Raw genomic sequence first — 17,324 nt, 5'->3', positions numbered from 1 at the left:
GAGCACATTTCTAAACTGCTAAGGAAAGGTGTCATACAAGAGAGCAGCAGTGCCTATGCATCCCCTATAGTGCTGGTACGGAAAACAGATGGTAGTATAAGGCTGTGTGTAGACTACCGGAAGTTAAATCATAAGACCAAAAGAGATGCTTTCCCTCTGCCACGCATCGATGAAAGTTTTGATGCCCTGCGGGGAGCGCAGTATTTTTCAACTCTGGACCTAGCAAGTGGCTATCATCAGGTAGCAGTGGAGGAAGGCGACAGACACAAGACTGCTTTTTCAACGCCATTTGGATTATATGAATTTATTCGTATGCCGTTTGGGGTTTGCAATGGACCTGCAACGTTTCAAAGGCTGATGCAGGCCACAATGAATGATTTGGTCTTCCAGATTATGCTTGTGTACTTGGATGACATTTTGGTGTATTCAAAAACATTTGGTGAGCACCTCAACAGGCTTGAAGCTGTTTTTAAGCGTCTGAAAGAGACAGGCCTTAAAATCAAGTTGGAGAAATGTCACTTCCTCCAATCAAAGGTGAAGTTTCTGGGGCACCAGATATCCGCCCAAGGTATAGGCACAGACCCAGAAAAAGTGGCAGCAGTAGAGCAATGGCCAATTCCATCTACCTTGAAGGATCTGCGATCATTCCTTGGGTTCTGTAGTTATTACAGGCGTTTTATCCAAGGTTTTTCGAAAATAGCTGGTCCTCTACATGAGGTAGTACATTTATGCCTCAATGTTGGAAGTCCTAGTAAAACCAATCAACTGCTAAAACAGTTGTGGACCGAAGAGTGTCAAGCCGCCTTTGATTTGCTTAAAGAAAAGCTGGTGAGTGCACCTATCCTAGGGTTTGCTGATTTTACACAGCCATTCATAGTAGAGACTGATGCTAGCAGTCATGGGCTTGGAGCTGTGCTGTACCAGCAACAAGGTGAGGAGAGAAGGGTAATTGCCTATGCAAGCCGACGATTGAGAAATGCGGAGAAGAACGACAGTAATTATAGTAGCACCAAACTGGAATTGCTTGCACTCAAATGGGCGGTAACAGAAAAGTTTCGTGGTTACTTATTGGGTTCCAAATTCACTGTACTCACGGACAATAACCCATTGTGCCACCTGAAAACAGGAAAGTTTGGGGCAATCGAGCAGAGATGGATTGCTCAGCTATCAGCTTTTGATTTTGATGTGCAGTATCGGCCAGGCCGGAGCAACACGGCTGCTGATGCACTCTCTAGGCAGTCTTTCGCAGGGGAGCCAGAGCCTGTCTCAGATGATGCCGAATTTGATGGTTGTGTGGCAGTATGCAGTCTGATTAATCAAGGTACGGCTCTTGACCCAGCACTGATAACAGCAGGGATTCAAAGTTGTAAAGTTCGCCAGATGAGGGCACTTGAAGCTGATGAACGTGTTGTTGGTCAAGATCAGGGCAACACCCCAACTTTCCCTGGTTATTCTAAGGAGGACATTCATGTATTCCAGCAACAGGACCCTGTGCTGAGTGCTTTTCGTGGGAACGGAATGAAAAACCTAATGGGAGAGAACGTAAAGAGCTTCCAAAACCCGTCCTTTCACTGTTAAAACACTGGGACAGTATCCGGGAACTGAAAGGGTTACTGTATCGGGTCATTGATGATGAGCGACTTGGGGAATGTTTTCAGCTGCTTTTGCCCAGTAGCCTGAGAGAGAAGGTGTTGGAGTATGTTCACGACTCTATGGGGCATCAGGGCATTGAACGTACCCTACAGTTGTTGCGAAGCAGATGCTTTTGGATAGGCATGCATGAAGATGTGGCAAGATGGATTAAAGGATGTCAGCGTTGTGTGTTGACAAAGATGCCACAGCCTAAAGTTCGCCCACCCATGAAGTCTTTCTGTGCTTCTAGGCCACTGGAAGTTATTGCTGTAGATTTTACAGTATTGGAGCCTTCTACAGATGGTCGAGAGAATGTGTTAGTGGTCACGGATGTGTTCACAAAATTCACGCAGGCGTTTGCGACGCGGGATCAAAAGGCAGATACCACGGCAAAAGTACTTTTGAAGGAATGGTTCCTGAAGTATGGTGTTCCTGAAAGGCTACACTCGGATCAGGGCCGTAACTTTGAAAGTGAAGTTATATCTGAGCTGTGTAAACTGTACGGTGTGAAGAAAAGCCGAACTACCCCACACCATCCTACTGGCAACGCCCAGTGTGAGCGTTTTAACAGGACATTACATGACCTGTTGCGCTCCCTGTCACCTGAAAAGAAGCGTAGATGGCGTAGATAGTCTTTGCCTGAACTGGTGTATGCCTATAATGTGACGCCCCATTCAACCACAGGTTATTCTCCATATTTCCTTTTGTTTGGTGTTGAGCCTCACTTGCCCGTGGATGCTCTTCTAGGACGGGAACAACCTAGTGACAAGAAAACCGACTGGTTAGCTGTACACCAGAGGCGCTTGAGTGAAGCCCATGCTAGAGCAAAACAGTACTCAGAGATGAAGGCCGCTGAGCGAATTGCCTTGCAGAAAAACAAAGTCTATTGTCCTGAAATTGAAACAGGTGTGTTGGTATTCCTTAGGAACAGGCCATTGGGACGTAACAAAATACAGGACGCTTGGAAGTCTACTGTCTACAGAGTGGTGGATAGAGTGGGAACTACTTACACAGTGGAGCCGGTGGAAGGAGGCCCAACAAGGAGAGTGAACAGAGTTGACATTAGACAATGTACAAATCCTCCCGTTCCACTACCTCGACGTGGATTTAAGACTCCACAGGCTCAGTTTCACCAATCCCTGGAATCCGAATCAGATTCAGAGGATTCGGAAAATGGTGTTGTCTTCATGGAAAGCATGCCTCAGGAGTTGAGGCCAAGTCAAGCCATTGGAAATGCGTATCCAGAAGAAGAACAATTGGTAGATGATCCTGGAACAAGAGTGCAGAGTTCTGAGCCTGATTTAAGTAAGGGGAGTTCAGAAACAGTAGGGATCTCTGATGATGAGATGGAGATTGTGATGCCGGAGGCTGAGACCCCAAAACCTGTTTTGGATGTTCCTGTAGCTGCACCTTGCAGAAGTAAAAGAGTGAATGCAGGACAACATTCAAACCTCCACCATGAGCCTAAGTCAGTGGTAGATACCTCCGCAGCAGTTACACAGATTCTGGCTAGTTTAAGTAGAGTTCTATTCCAGGAAGCTATCAAAGAGGTTAAGAGTACATTTGGAGGAAATGAGTAAACGAGGGCGCTTACTCCTTCGCAGGGGAGAAATGTAGCCAGGTGAATAAATACACCCTATTAGATTTGGTTTGCTTTAATAGAGCTACAATAGGGGTATATCCCTTTGTTGGTCACCTGGGGTAGTTGCCCAGAGCCCAGTAAGAGTGAATGCTTTCAGCACAGAAGAAGAATATTCGCTGTAGTGTGCTATGTGCTTGCTAGCAGAGAGAGATAGCTGGGTTAGGCAGTGTGTATGATGAGTTTTATCAGCCATTAAACAGGTCAGTTGGTCATTTTAGAAGAAAAATTCTAAAATACAATTGATGAGTAGAGTGTTTATCACCAGTTTGTTATAGTTTGTATGCCAAATATTTCCTCTGTGTTCATACAGCTAATGTGAGAGGAGGAGATGAGTTCTGTGATTTAGGTGTGTGTGTACAGATCTTTTACACACAGAGTGAGTATTCATGTTCGAGTTTCAGTAAAATCTGGTTTATTGATGTTTTAAGTGAAAGTGGTGTCATTTTAATGTTGTGTTTATCTTATCACACAGACCACTACCGTATTATTTGTATATATCTGTGTTTTATTTTCCTTTTTTGTGTGATGTACATGCATAAGTTTACTCGGATGTGTATTTGAAATTTAGTATTGTAATAAATGGACCCAAAAATTTAAGTTGTCGTTCCGCGTGTACTTTCCCGGGCAACATTTATTTATTTATTTTTGCAAAACATTACAGAGAAAAGACGCGATTGCAAATGCAAAAGGAAATGTAAGGAATGTGATTGGTTGAAACCACTCGCGGTGCTTTGTGGGATGTGTAGTTTAATCGTTCTCGGCAACCTATGAGTAAAATACATTTTTATTGTCATTTTGTTCGTTTTCCACATCATTTCTTGCTCTGAAATGTTTTATGTAGTGTTTTGATTGTTATCGTTTTCGTTTGATTCGCCAGAGGATTTCACACTCTTTCTTAAATGACTTTTTGAAACGTCTGGAGAAAATGAACAGGACCCTTACTTCCGGAATCAGGACCTCTAAGAAAGTGGGCGGTCTGGTTATATGTATATGAATGGCGCAAAGGCTGATGGGAAGCATCGATATCTGTTTTTAAATGTTTATAAAGCAGCGAAATCTTCTGAAGTTGAATGTTGATGGATTTTATTGTGTGTTTATTAGATTATGTGTGTGTGTGTGTGTGTGTGTGTGTGTGTGTGTGTGTGTGTGTTGGGTGGCTGGCCTTCACCATTGACGTGAAACAGAGAGGACGGAGTGACTCGTCTGTATCGACTCTGTACAACTCATACTTACCTGGCAGGGGAGATACCATGATCAAGAAGGTGGTTCACCCAGGGTGAGGCTCAGCCATTGCACTCCGGCTGTGCTGACCCCTGCGAATTCCCCAAATGTGGGAATCTCGACTGCATAATTTATGGTAGTGGGGGACTGCGTTCGCGCTCTCCCCTGATTTACACGGTAAAGACAGACTGAGCTTCACTGCAGGTCTCCGCTGAGGGGAGCTGTTGGGTTCCAGGTTGTTGCTCTACAGCTTATAATCGGCTCCGGGGTTTTAAGCTTATGTGTCTTCATGCGCTGCTGAGAAGCAAAAGAAACGAGTCTCCTAAATCATCAATTTACGACCCACCTAACAAACCATCCTTTAACAGCAGCGACTGTAAAACCATTCAGTCCAAATCACTGAAGCAATTCTGTTGGTTCAGTCGTGTTAAATGAATAACTCAAACAAAGAGCAACTGCTACATTCGCATTTTCTCCATGTTTTTTGGGGGGAGGTTTATTTTGTCTGTTAAAACAACAACATACATACGCTAAGTATATTTATTTATGTATTTATAAACACAAAAAAGCATTTACAGTCTTGTTTTTTCTTTGAATAATAGAGATACTGAGAACAAAGGTAAGATGGACTAAAAACTACCAGTAGGTGTCAGTATTTATTTAAGAGAGGTTTTTACTACAATATAAAATTACACTTAAAGTCAGAAATCAGTGATTTAATGGATGTGCTAAAGTTTTTCTTCTTTATTGCAGCACCAAAAAGCTGCTCCTTCTGTACATAAGCAGTGATGTTGAGTTAGCAGTGTAAGTTTTTAACAACTTCTAAAAACAAGTAATATGGAGTAAAAATAACTTATTCATTAACAATAATCCATAATAATTCAGTGAGAGAATGAGAGGGTGAAAAAGCTCTCTCACTTTCACACACAGTCCGTGTACTTTTAGACTGTGAAGGAGCAGCTTTTCTTCTTGCTGCAATAAAAAAACTTCACCACATCCATTTAAATCACTCTGATTTCTGTGTATTTGTATCATATTATTATTGCATGTTAAATCTTAGCAATGATATTAGAACTGCTCATTTGTATCACTTAAGTTTCAGGGTTTAGCATTGTGGCATTGTATAGTATACTATAGTATAGTATAGTATAGTATTGTATAGTATAGTATAGTATAGTATAGTATAGTATAGTATATTAAATAATAAAGTGAGAGTAACTATTATGATTGTTAGTTGTAGTGTTGATCTACACTGACATGCTGTAACAGACTTTTCCCAAACTGGCAGCTTCTATTAAATAAATACTGACTCCTACTGACAGGTTATTTTTAATAGTGTGTGTATGTGTGTCTGTATCTACGTATATATATATATATACCTTCAAGGAGACTGTCTGCTGGTGCTTATTATTATGAAGTGTTCAGGAACATAAACAGCTGGATTAGTGAGTAAATGCACAATGTTCGTATTTAATAAAACTGTAGAATGACAGGATGGACTACATGGACTACACTTTTACTGCCCCCCCCCCCTTCTGACACACAGCTGTGTGTGTGTGTGATTTTTATTTATTTGTTTATTTATTTATGTAGCCAGGTGAATAAATACACCCTATTAGATTTGGTTTGCTTTAATAGAGCTACAATAGGGGTATATCCCTTTGTTGGTCACCTGGGGTAGTTGCCCAGAGCCCAGTAAGAGTGAATGCTTTCAGCACAGAAGAAGAATATTCGCTGTAGTGTGCTATGTGCTTGCTAGCAGAGAGAGATAGCTGGGTTAGGCAGTGTGTATGATGAGTTTTATCAGCCATTAAACAGGTCAGTTGGTCATTTTAGAAGAAAAATTCTAAAATACAATTGATGAGTAGAGTGTTTATCACCAGTTTGTTATAGTTTGTATGCCAAATATTTCCTCTGTGTTCATACAGCTAATGTGAGAGGAGGAGATGAGTTCTGTGATTTAGGTGTGTGTGTACAGATCTTTTACACACAGAGTGAGTATTCATGTTCGAGTTTCAGTAAAATCTGGTTTATTGATGTTTTAAGTGAAAGTGGTGTCATTTTAATGTTGTGTTTATCTTATCACACAGACCACTACCGTATTATTTGTATATATCTGTGTTTTATTTTCCTTTTTTGTGTGATGTACATGCATAAGTTTACTCGGATGTGTATTTGAAATTTAGTATTGTAATAAATGGACCCAAAAATTTAAGTTGTCGTTCCGCGTGTACTTTCCCGGGCAACAATTATTTATTTATTTTTGCAAAACATTACAGAGAAAAGACGCGATTGCAAATGCAAAAGGAAATGTAAGGAATGTGATTGGTTGAAACCACTCGCGGTGCTTTGTGGGATGTGTAGTTTAATCGTTCTCGGCAACCTATGAGTAAAATACATTTTTATTGTCATTTTGTTCGTTTTCCACATCATTTCTTGCTCTGAAATGTTTTATGTAGTGTTTTGATTGTTATCGTTTTCGTTTGATTCGCCAGAGGATTTCACACTCTTTCTTAAATGACTTTTTGAAACGTCTGGAGAAAATGAACAGGACCCTTACTTCCGGAATCAGGACCTCTAAGAAAGTGGGCGGTCTGGTTATATGTATATGAATGGCGCAAAGGCAGATGGGAAGCATCGATATCTGTTTTTAAATGTTTATAAAGCAGCGAAATCTTCTGAAGTTGAATGTTGATGGATTTTATTGTGTTTATTAGATTATGTGTGTGTGTGTGTGTGTGTGTGTGTGTGTGTGTGTGTGTGTGTGTGTGTGTGTGTGTTGGGTGGCTGGCCTTCACCATTGACGTGAAACAGAGAGGACGGACTGACTCGTCTGTATCGACTCTGTGCAACTCATACTTACCTGGCAGGGGAGATACCATGATCAAGAAGGTGGTTCACCCAGGGTGAGGCTCAGCCATTGCACTCCGGCTGTGCTGACCCCTGCGAATTCCCCAAATGTGGGAATCTCGACTGCATAATTTATGGTAGTGGGGGACTGCGTTCGCGCTCTCCCCTGATTTACACGGTAAAGACAGACTGAGCTTCACTGCAGGGCTCTGCTGAGGGGAGCTGTTGGGTTCCAGGTTGTTGCTCTACAGCTTATAATCGGCTCCGGGGGGTTTAAGCTTATGTGTCTTCTTGCGCTGCTGAGAAGCAAAAGAAACGAATCTCCTAAATCATCAATTTACGACACAACCAACAAACCATCCTTTAACAGCAGCGACTGTAAAACCATTCAGTCCAAATCACTGAAGCAATTCTGTTGGTTCAGTCGTGTTAAATGAATAACTCAAACAAAGAGCAACTGCTACATTCGCATTTTCTCCATGTTTTTTGGGGGGAGGTTTATTTTGTCTGTTAAAACAACAACATACATACGCTAAGTATATTTATTTATGTATTTATAAACACACAAAAAAAGCATTTACAGTCTTTTTTTTCTTTGAATAATAGAGATACTGAGAACAAAGGTAAGATGGACTAAAAACTACCAGTAGGTGTCAGTATTTATTTAAGAGAGGTTTTTACTACAATATAAAATTACACTTAAAGTCAGAAATCAGTGATTTAATGGATGTGCTAAAGTTTTTCTTCTTTATTGCAGCACCAAAAAAGCTGCTCCTTCTGTACATAAGCAGTGATGTTGAGTTAGCAGTGTAAGTTTTTAACAACTTCTAAAAACAAGTAATATGGAGTAAAAATAACTTATTCATTAACAATAATCCATAATAATTCAGTGAGAGAATGAGAGGGTGAAAAAGCTCTCTCACTTTCACACACAATCCGTGTACTTTTAGACTGTGAAGGAGCAGCTTTTCTTCTTGCTGCAATAAAGAAAAAAACGTCACCACATCCATTTAAATCACTCTGATTTCTGTGTATTTGTATCATATTATTATTGCATTTTAAGTCTTAGTGATGATATTAGGACTGCTCATTTGTATCACTTAAGTTTCAGGGTTTAGACTTTCACACAGTATGGTATATTAAATAATAAAGTGAGAGTAACCTTTATGACTATTAGTTGTAGTGTTGATCTACACTGACATGCTGTAACAGACTTTCCCCAAACTGGCAGCTTCTCTTAAATAAATACTGACTCCTACTGGCAGGTTATTTTTCCTCCATCTGACGTTTGCTCTCCGTATTATTCTCTCTGTAAGTGTATGTATGTGTGTCTGTAAGTACGTATTTATATAAAGTACTTCCGTCATGCTTTTGGAAATACTTTTCCACACCTTCTGATGTTCAACATCTCAGGTGTTCCAGTTTTCTTCTATCTGTTGAGCTCATGTTTGTCCTTGTGTATGTGGATATTTCTGTTTTCCTGTTCAGTTCATCAGCTGTGCTGCGTTTAATGATGCAGTCCATGTTCCCACAGTCGAGGAGTCTACATAGACCGTTAAGCCTTCTGATTGGCTGAGTCTACACTCACTGTAGACCGTGACCATAATCTACCAATCACGTTCCAGAGTTTGACTGTGGTCCACCAATCAGAACTCAGATGTCTTAAATACAGTCCCGCCCCCTTAATTAAGCGTTTCACTCCAAGTTGATCGAGAAGATCGAGGTTTGGTAAGTGCAGATTAAATAAATCCGTAAATAAACTTTAAGAATAAACCCAAAATTATTCACATGTGCTAAAGCTGCAAAGCACGAGCGAATTTCTCAGTCTTCAGGTCTGAAATTCAGCGAAAAGTGACAGACGACCAGAATCCATTGTAGGCTTCTTTTATCTCCTTAAACATCACATTTCTGCTTCCTTGTGTCTCATGCATTATCTCATCATCTTAGAAATGATCATCTAAAAGGAGAAAAGTCCAGATTTCGCTGTTTAAAAGTCGAGTGATACCATGTGCTACTTTAAAAGATGGCACCCAGCTCGTCTCATAAGAGCAGCTCAAACAAAGGAGGCTCATGCAGCTGTACAAAACCTGCTGTGATGAAAACTGATTATTCATGTGTTTGTTCTGATGTAGTATCCAGTAACCGTGCAGTTTAGGTTCCAGCCACAAAACCTGGGAAGTTAATGGAGGGAAAAAAACCATTAGATAAAGTTTCCATAAAGTCTGTGGTTGATTTACCACACACCCATAATGAACTTCATCTCATCTTTATTCTCTTAGTCCAACTTACACACTAGACACAACCACCCATCTTTACTGAAGGATCCCATTTGACTGTGTCTGGTAAATCTCCAATGTGAGACAAACAGGGGATCCTCTTACCAGATTCCTGAACCACATCAGTTGGCTCCTTCTAGCCCATTTCATCCTGTTTGTAATGAACAAGAGCTGAGAACATCAGAAATACACAACTGGGATTAAAGACTATCTGGGGAATAATGCAGAGAACAAATCTGCATCCTCCTGAAGACGAACATCCACCAGTCTGAAAAAGGAAGGAATGTGATTGGTTGAATCCACTCGCGGTGCTTTGTGGGATATGTAGTTTAATCGTTCTCGGCAACCTATGAGTAAAATACATTTTTATTGTCATTTTGTTCGTTTTCCACATCATTTCTTGCTCTGAAATGTTTTATGTAGTGTTTTGATTGTTATCGTTTTCGTTTGATTCGCCAGAGGATTTCACACTCTTTCTTAAATGACTTTTTGAAACGTCTGGAGAAAATGAACAGGATCCTTACTTCCGGAATCAGGACCTCTAAGAAAGTGGGCGGTCTGGTTATATGTATATGAATGGCGCAAAGGCTGATGGGAAGCATCGATATCTGTTTTTAAATGTTTATAAAGCAGCGAAATCTTCTGAAGTTGAATGTTGATGGATTTTATTGTGTTTATTAGATTATGTGTGTGTGTGTGTGTGTGTGTGTGTGTGTGTGTGTGTGTGTGTGTGTGTGTGTGTGTATATGTTGGGTGGCTGGCCTTCACCATTGACGTGAAACAGAGAGGACGGAGTGACTCGTCTGTATCGACTCTGTACAACTCATACTTACCTGGCAGGGGCGATACCATGATCAAGAAGGTGGTTCACCCAGGGTGAGGCTCAGCCATTGCACTCCGGCTGTGCTGACCCCTGCGAATTCCCCAAATGTGGGAATCTCGACTGCATAATTTATGGTAGTGGGGGACTGCGTTCGCGCTCTCCCCTGATTTACACGGTAAAGACAGACTGAGCTTCACTGCAGGTCTCCGCTGGGATGCTCTGCTCTCAGTTATTTAGCTGGAGTGTTTAGCAGCCTTTCTCAGGTTGAACTTGGGGAGGTGAGTTCATGCAGTGCTGAGATATGGAGAGCTTAGAGTTACTGCCGAGCAAAAGAAACCTATCTCCAAAATGGAAAATCTACAACACAACAAACCTTCATTTAACGACAGTGAATGTAAAACGATCCAGTCCAAATTATTTTCCACTGTTTCTGTTGGTTTAATTATTGTTAATATAATAACCCCAAATGAAGAGCAACTGCTAGATTCGCATTATGTCGAAAATGCACATCCATGGTTTTATTCATGGGTTATTTTGTCTGTTCATAGAATAGATTTGGGATTAAATATAAAAATAAATATAACTTAAATACAAAATACTAATGCTGCAGTGTTTATGATGTAAAATAATTCTTAATTAAGTATAACTATATAGTTTGAATTCAGTAAACTGTGTTTTATTATCTCATTTTAATCCGGTTTTAAAGCTGTTTGTAGTTGTAAAGTGTTTTGTGAGTTGTTCAGCGGGAGTGGGAGACCGCCTGGGAATACCAGGTGCTGTAAGCTTTTACACCCTCTCTCATTTTCTCCCTGAATTATTATGGATATTTTTGTTATGGAAGTTATTTTTACTCCATATTACTCTTTTTTTAGAAATTGTTAAAACTCAACTTCACTGCTTGTTTATAGAAAATATGACAAAGAATACAGAAGTGAGAAAAGCACTTCCTTGTACTTTTATACTGTGAAGGAGCAGCTCTTTACCACATCCATTAAATCACTCTGATTTCTGACTTTAAAGTGTAATTTTATATTGTAGTAAAAACCTCTCTTAAATAAATACTGACAGTTTTTAGTCAGTTTTAGTTTTTAGTCCATCTTACCTTTGTTCTCAGTATCTCTATTATTCAAAGAAAAAAAAGGAACAAGACTGTAAATGCTTTTTTTGTGTTTATAAATACATAAATAAATATACTTAACGTATTTATTAAATACACAGATACATGGTCTTTGCCATATCATTTACATTTTGCACTTCACAAAAGTCGTTCAACCTCCTCCACCTATAACACCTGTGTTCTCAGTAATGCTCTAAACCATTAACACCTGTAGCAGAACAAAAATCTGCTATTGCTAGCATGAACTACATTTGGTCTGTAGTAGAAGCCTGCCATGTAAAGCCATCTCCTAGTTAACTTTAGTGTTTACTTAAGCCATAATTGCTTAACTCAAAACTACTGTGATCAGATACACTGCCTGCATAGATACTATGATAATGGCCCTAAACATGAAGAGATTAAACATATTCAATAAATAAGAAGAGTATTTCTTTGTAACAGCTCCTTGGTTTCCATGGGTCTCATGCAGTCAGATTTGATATGCTGTCATGTTGTGGGTGGGATCCAGTGTTAAATGATGATTTAGTAAAGGCTGTAAAAAAGAAGACATTTACTAAAACAAGATGATTCATCTGAGGACAAAATACTTTACATTTTGGTACATTACATGGGTTTGAGTGGTTAAGTGCCATCTTACCTAATTTTCACTATGTTGGAGTCTGGATTGTCCAGTGAAGCAGAGAGCTGCCGTATGTCTGTGTCCTTCAGGTTGTTTTCTCTTAGGTCCAGTTCTCTAAGGACGGTGTGTTTGCCACTTAGAGCTGACGCCAACATTGTGCAGCCTTCCGCCGTGACCCCACAGTTAAACAGTCTACAGGAAAAAACAGAGGTCATACAGAGACTTACTACACATAATAAAATGTTTGCTGTATTTGAACAAAGGATCAGTGCTGCTGGTATAAAAGACTATTGATGACAGGGTTGTGGGTTCGATACCCAGGCTCAGCAAGCTGTCACTGTTGGGCCCTTCACCCTCTCTGCTCCCTGGGCACCGCAGCGATGACTGCTCCCTGCTCCAGGTACGTGTGCTCACAGAAACTGTGTGTGTTTGTTCACTAGTGTGTGTGTGTTCACTGCACGGATGGGTCAAAGGCGGAGGCCAAATTCCAACACTAATGGTGAATATGGCCCTTTCTTTGTGAGATCATGACCCTGTCGTCATTAGATCATGGCTCTGTAATCGTCAGATCATGGCCCTGTCATCATGAGATCATGACCCTGTCATGGTCATGCATTATTATCCCTTCATTAAATATATTAGCTCAGAATCTCTAGTTTACAGTCTGTGAAGTCCAGCCCATAGATCCTGTACTCCTGTTTTCTATAATCAAAAATAGTCTTGTTATGAGCTCTGCTTTCGCTTACAGCCACACCACCCTGAGAACGCCCGATCTCGTCTGATCTCGGAAGCTAAGCAGGGTCGGGCCTGCTTAGTACTTGGATGGGAGACCGCCTGGGAATACCAGGTGCTGTAAGCTTTTACACCCTCTCTTATTTTCTCACTGAATTATTATGGATGTTTTTTTATGGATAAGTTATTTTTACTCCATATTGTTAAAACTCAACTTCACTGCTTGTTTATAGAAAATATGACAAAGAATACAGAAGTGAGAAAAGCACTTCCTTGTACTTTTATACTGTGAAGGAGCAGCTCTTTACCACATCCATTAAATCACTGATTTCTGACTTTAAAGTGTAATTTTATATTGTAGTAAAAACCTCTCTTAAATAAATACTGACACCTACTGGTAGTTTTTAGTCCATCTTACCTTTGTTCCCAGTATCTCTATTATTCAAAGAAAAAAAAGAAACAAGACTGTAAATGCTTTTTTTGTGTTTATAAATAAATAAATAAATATACTTAACGTATTGGTGTGTTTGCCACTTAGAGCTGACGCCAACATTGTGCAGCCTTCCGCCATGACCCCACAGTTAAACAGTCTACAGAAAAAAACAGAGGTCATACAGAGACTTACTACACATAATAAAATGTTTGCTGTATTTGAATAAGGGATCAGTGCTGCTGGTATAAAAGACTATTGATGACAGGGTTGTGGGTTCGATACCCAGGCTCAGCAAGCTGCCACTGTTGGGCCCTTCCCCCTCTCTGCTCCCTGCTCCAGGTACGTGTGCTCACAGAAACTGTGTGTGTTTGTTCACTAGTGTGTGTGTGTTCACTGCACGGATGGGTCAAAGGCGGAGGCCAAATTCCAACACTAATGGTGAATATGGCCCTTTCTTTGTGAGATCATGACCCTGTCGTCATTAGATCATGGCTCTGTAATCGTCAGATCATGGCCCTGTCATCATGAGATCATGACCCTGTCATGGTCATGCATTATTATCCCTTCATTAAATATATTAGCTCAGAATCTCTAGTTTACAGTCTGTGAAGTCCAGCCCATAGATCCTGTACTCCTGTTTTCTATAATCAAAAATAGTCTTGTTATGAGCTCTGCTTTCGCTTACAGCCACACCACCCTGAGAACGCCCGATCTCGTCTGATCTCGGAAGCTAAGCAGGGTCGGGCCTGCTTAGTACTTGGATGGGAGACCGCCTGGGAATACCAGGTGCTGTAAGCTTTTACACCCTCTCTCACTTTCACACACAATCTGTGTACTTTTAGACTGTGAAGGAGCAGCTTTTCTTCTTGCTGCAATAAAGAAAAAAACGTCACCACATCCATTTAAATCACTCTGATTTCTGTGTATTTTTATCATATTATTATTGCATTTTAAGTCTTAGTGATGATATTAGGACTGCTCATTTGTATCACTTAAGTTTCAGCATTTAGACTTTCACACAGTATGGTATATTAAATAATAAAGTGAGAGTAACCTTTATGACTATTAGTTGTAGTGTTGATCTACACTGACATGCTGTAACAGACTTTCCCCAAACTGGCAGCTTCTCTTAAATAAATACTGACTCCTACTGGCAGGTTATTTTTCCTCCATCTGACGTTTGCTCTCCGTATTATTCTCTCTGTAAGTGTATGTATGTGTGTCTGTATGTACGTATTTATATAAAGTACTTCCGTCATGCTTTTGGAAATACTTTTCCACACCTTTTGATGTTCAACATCTCAGGTGTTCCAGTTTTCTTCTATCTGTTGAGCTCATGTTTGTCCTTGTGTATGTGGATATTTCTGTTTTCCTGTTCAGTTCATCAGCTGTGCTGCGTTTAATGATGCAGTCCATGTTCCCACAGTCGAGGAGTCTACATAGACCGTTAAGCCTTCTGATTGGCTGAGTCTACACTCACTGTAGACCGTGACCATAATCTACCAATCACGTTCCAGAGTTTGACTGTGGTCCACCAATCAGAACTCAGATGTCTTAAATACAGTCCCGCCCCCTTAATTAAGCGTTTCACTCCAAGTTGATCGAGAAGATCGAGGTTTGGTAAGTGCAGATTAAATAAATCCGTAAATAAACTTTAAGAATAAACCCAAAATTATTCACATGTGCTAAAGCTGCAAAGCACGAGCGAATTTCTCAGTCTTCAGGTCTGAAATTCAGCGAAAAGTGACAGACGACCAGAATCCATTGTAGGCTTCGTTTATCTCCTTAAACATCACATTTCTGCTTCCTTGTGTCTCATGCATTATCTCATCATCTTAGAAATGATCATCTAAAAGGAGAAAAGTCCAGATTTCGCTGTTTAAAAGTCGAGTGATACCATGTGCTACTTTAAAAAGATGGCACCCAGCTCGTCTCATAAGAGCAGCTCAAACAAAGGAGGCTCATGCAGCTGTACAAAACCTGCTGTGATGAAAACTGATTATTCATGTGTTTGTTCTGATGTAGTATCCAGTAACCGTGCAGTTTAGGTTCCAGCCACAAAACCTGGGAAGTTAATGGAGGGAAAAAAACCATTAGATAAAGTTTCCATAAAGTCTGTGGTTGATTTACCACACACCCATAATGAACTTCATCTCATCTTTATTCTCTTAGTCCAACTTACACACTAGACACGACCACCCATCTTTACTGAAGGATCCCATTTGACTGTGTCTGGTAAATCTCCAATGTGAGACAAACAGGGGATCCTCTTACCAGATTCCTGAACCACATCAGTTGGCTCCTTCTAGCCCATTTCATCCTGTTTGTAATGAACAAGAGCTGAGAACATCAGAAATACACAACTGGGATTAAAGACTATCTGGGGAATAATGCAGAGAACAAATCTGCATCCTCCTGAAGACGAACATCCACCAGTCTGAAAATGAAGGAATGTGATTGGTTGAAACCAGTCGCGGTGCTTTGTGGGATATGTAGTTTAATCGTTCTCGGCAACCTATGAGTAAAATACATTTTTTATTGTCATTTTGTTCGTTTTCCACATCATTTCTTGCTCTGAAATGTTTTATGTAGTGTTTTGATTGTTATCGTTTTCGATTGATTCGCCAGAGGATTTCACACTCTTTCTTAAATGACTTTTTGAAACGTCTGGAGAAAATGAACAGGACCCTTACTTCCGGAATCAGGACCTCTAAGAAAGTGGGCGGTCTGGTTATATGTATATGAATGGCGCAAAGGCTGATGGGAAGCATCGATATCTGTTTTTAAATGTTTATAAAGCAGCGAAATCTTCTGAAGTTGAATGTTGATGGATTTTATTGTGTTTATTAGATTATATGTGTGTGTGTGTGTGTGTGTGTGTGTGTGTGTGTGTGTGTGTGTGTGTGTGTTGGGTGGCTGGCCTTCACCATTGACGTGAAACAGAGAGGACGGAGTGACTCGTCTGTATCGACTCTGTACAACTCATACTTACCTGGCAGGGGAGATACCATGATCAAGAAGGTGGTTCACCCAGGGTGAGGCTCAGCCATTGCACTCCGGCTGTGCTGACCCCTGCGAATTCCCCAAATGTGGGAATCTCGACTGCATAATTTATGGTAGTGGGGGACTGCGTTCGCGCTCTCCCCTGATTTACACGGTAAAGACAGACTGAGCTTCACTGCAGGGCTCTGCTGGGATGCTCTGCTCTCAGTTATTTAGCTGGAGTGTTTAGCAGCCTTTCTCAGGTTGAACTTGGGGAGGTGAGTTCATGCAGTGCTGAGATATGGAGAGCTTAGAGTTACTGCCGAGCAAAAGAAACCTATCTCCAAAATGGAAAATCTACAACAAACCTTCATTTAACGACAGTGAATGTAAAACGATCCAGTCCAAATTATTTTCCACTGTTTCTGTTGGTTTAATTATTGTTAATATAATAACCCCAAATGAAGAGCAACTGCTAGATTCACATTATGTCGAAAATGCACATCCATGGTTTTATTCATGGGTTATTTTGTCTGTTCATAGAATAGATTTGGGATTAAATATAAAAATAAATATAACTTAAATACAAAATACTAATGCTGCAGTTTTTATTATGTAAAATAATTCTTAATTAAGTATAACTATATAGTTTGAATTCAGTAAACTGTGTTTTATTATCTCATTTTAATCCGGTTTTAAAGCTGTTTGTAGTTGTAAAGTGTTTTGTGAGTTGTTCAGCTTTTAGCTTGTGTGTTAAATCTGTATTAGTACAGAAAGAAGCGGCTGATCTCATAAATGGTCTTGTTGTGAGAGCTGCTTTCGCTTACGGCCACACCACCCTGACAACGCCCGATCTCGTCTGATCTCGGAAGCTAAGCAGGGTCGGGCCTGGTTAGTACTTGGATGGGAGACCGCCTGGGAATACCAGGTGCTGTAAGCTTTTACACCCTCTCTCATTCTCTCACTGAATTATTATGGATATTTTTGTTATGGATTA

The 17,324-nt window shown here is 40.3% G+C and overlaps 1 long non-coding RNA gene and 7 other non-coding genes across 8 annotated transcripts; 7 read left to right on the top strand and 1 right to left on the bottom strand.

Moving 5' to 3' along the window:
- Positions 1–4,499: 4,499 nt before the first annotated feature.
- LOC140534951 (U1 spliceosomal RNA) lies at positions 4,500–4,663 on the top strand. Its single transcript, XR_011977493.1, has one exon. It is a non-coding gene; the product is annotated as a U1 spliceosomal RNA (small nuclear RNA).
- A 2,687-nt stretch (positions 4,664–7,350) lies between these two features.
- On the top strand, positions 7,351–7,514 carry LOC140534950 (U1 spliceosomal RNA). The gene has a single exon (XR_011977492.1). It is a non-coding gene; the product is annotated as a U1 spliceosomal RNA (small nuclear RNA).
- Positions 7,515–10,446: 2,932 nt separating this feature from the next.
- On the top strand, positions 10,447–10,610 carry LOC140534954 (U1 spliceosomal RNA). Its single transcript, XR_011977496.1, has one exon. It is a non-coding gene; the product is annotated as a U1 spliceosomal RNA (small nuclear RNA).
- A 990-nt stretch (positions 10,611–11,600) lies between these two features.
- On the bottom strand, positions 11,601–12,694 carry LOC140576763 (uncharacterized). Its single transcript, XR_011981758.1, has 2 exons — positions 12,199–12,694; positions 11,601–12,093 (listed from the first exon to the last, which is right to left on the bottom strand). It is a non-coding gene; the product is annotated as an uncharacterized lncRNA (long non-coding RNA).
- Positions 12,695–12,920: 226 nt separating this feature from the next.
- On the top strand, positions 12,921–13,039 carry LOC140534972 (5S ribosomal RNA). The gene has a single exon (XR_011977512.1). It is a non-coding gene; the product is annotated as a 5S ribosomal RNA (ribosomal RNA).
- Positions 13,040–14,024: 985 nt separating this feature from the next.
- Positions 14,025–14,143, top strand: LOC140534961 (5S ribosomal RNA). Its single transcript, XR_011977501.1, has one exon. It is a non-coding gene; the product is annotated as a 5S ribosomal RNA (ribosomal RNA).
- A 2,186-nt stretch (positions 14,144–16,329) lies between these two features.
- On the top strand, positions 16,330–16,493 carry LOC140534989 (U1 spliceosomal RNA). The gene has a single exon (XR_011977527.1). It is a non-coding gene; the product is annotated as a U1 spliceosomal RNA (small nuclear RNA).
- A 655-nt stretch (positions 16,494–17,148) lies between these two features.
- LOC140534949 (5S ribosomal RNA) lies at positions 17,149–17,267 on the top strand. Its single transcript, XR_011977491.1, has one exon. It is a non-coding gene; the product is annotated as a 5S ribosomal RNA (ribosomal RNA).
- The last annotated feature ends 57 nt before the right edge of the window (positions 17,268–17,324 follow it).

This window comes from Salminus brasiliensis, chromosome 14, assembly GCF_030463535.1.
Source record: "Salminus brasiliensis chromosome 14, fSalBra1.hap2, whole genome shotgun sequence".
Classification (NCBI taxonomy): Eukaryota; Metazoa; Chordata; class Actinopteri; order Characiformes; family Bryconidae; genus Salminus; species Salminus brasiliensis.
The sequence above is the reverse complement of the archived record's forward strand: the minus strand, read 5'-3'. Positions and strand labels throughout refer to the sequence as shown.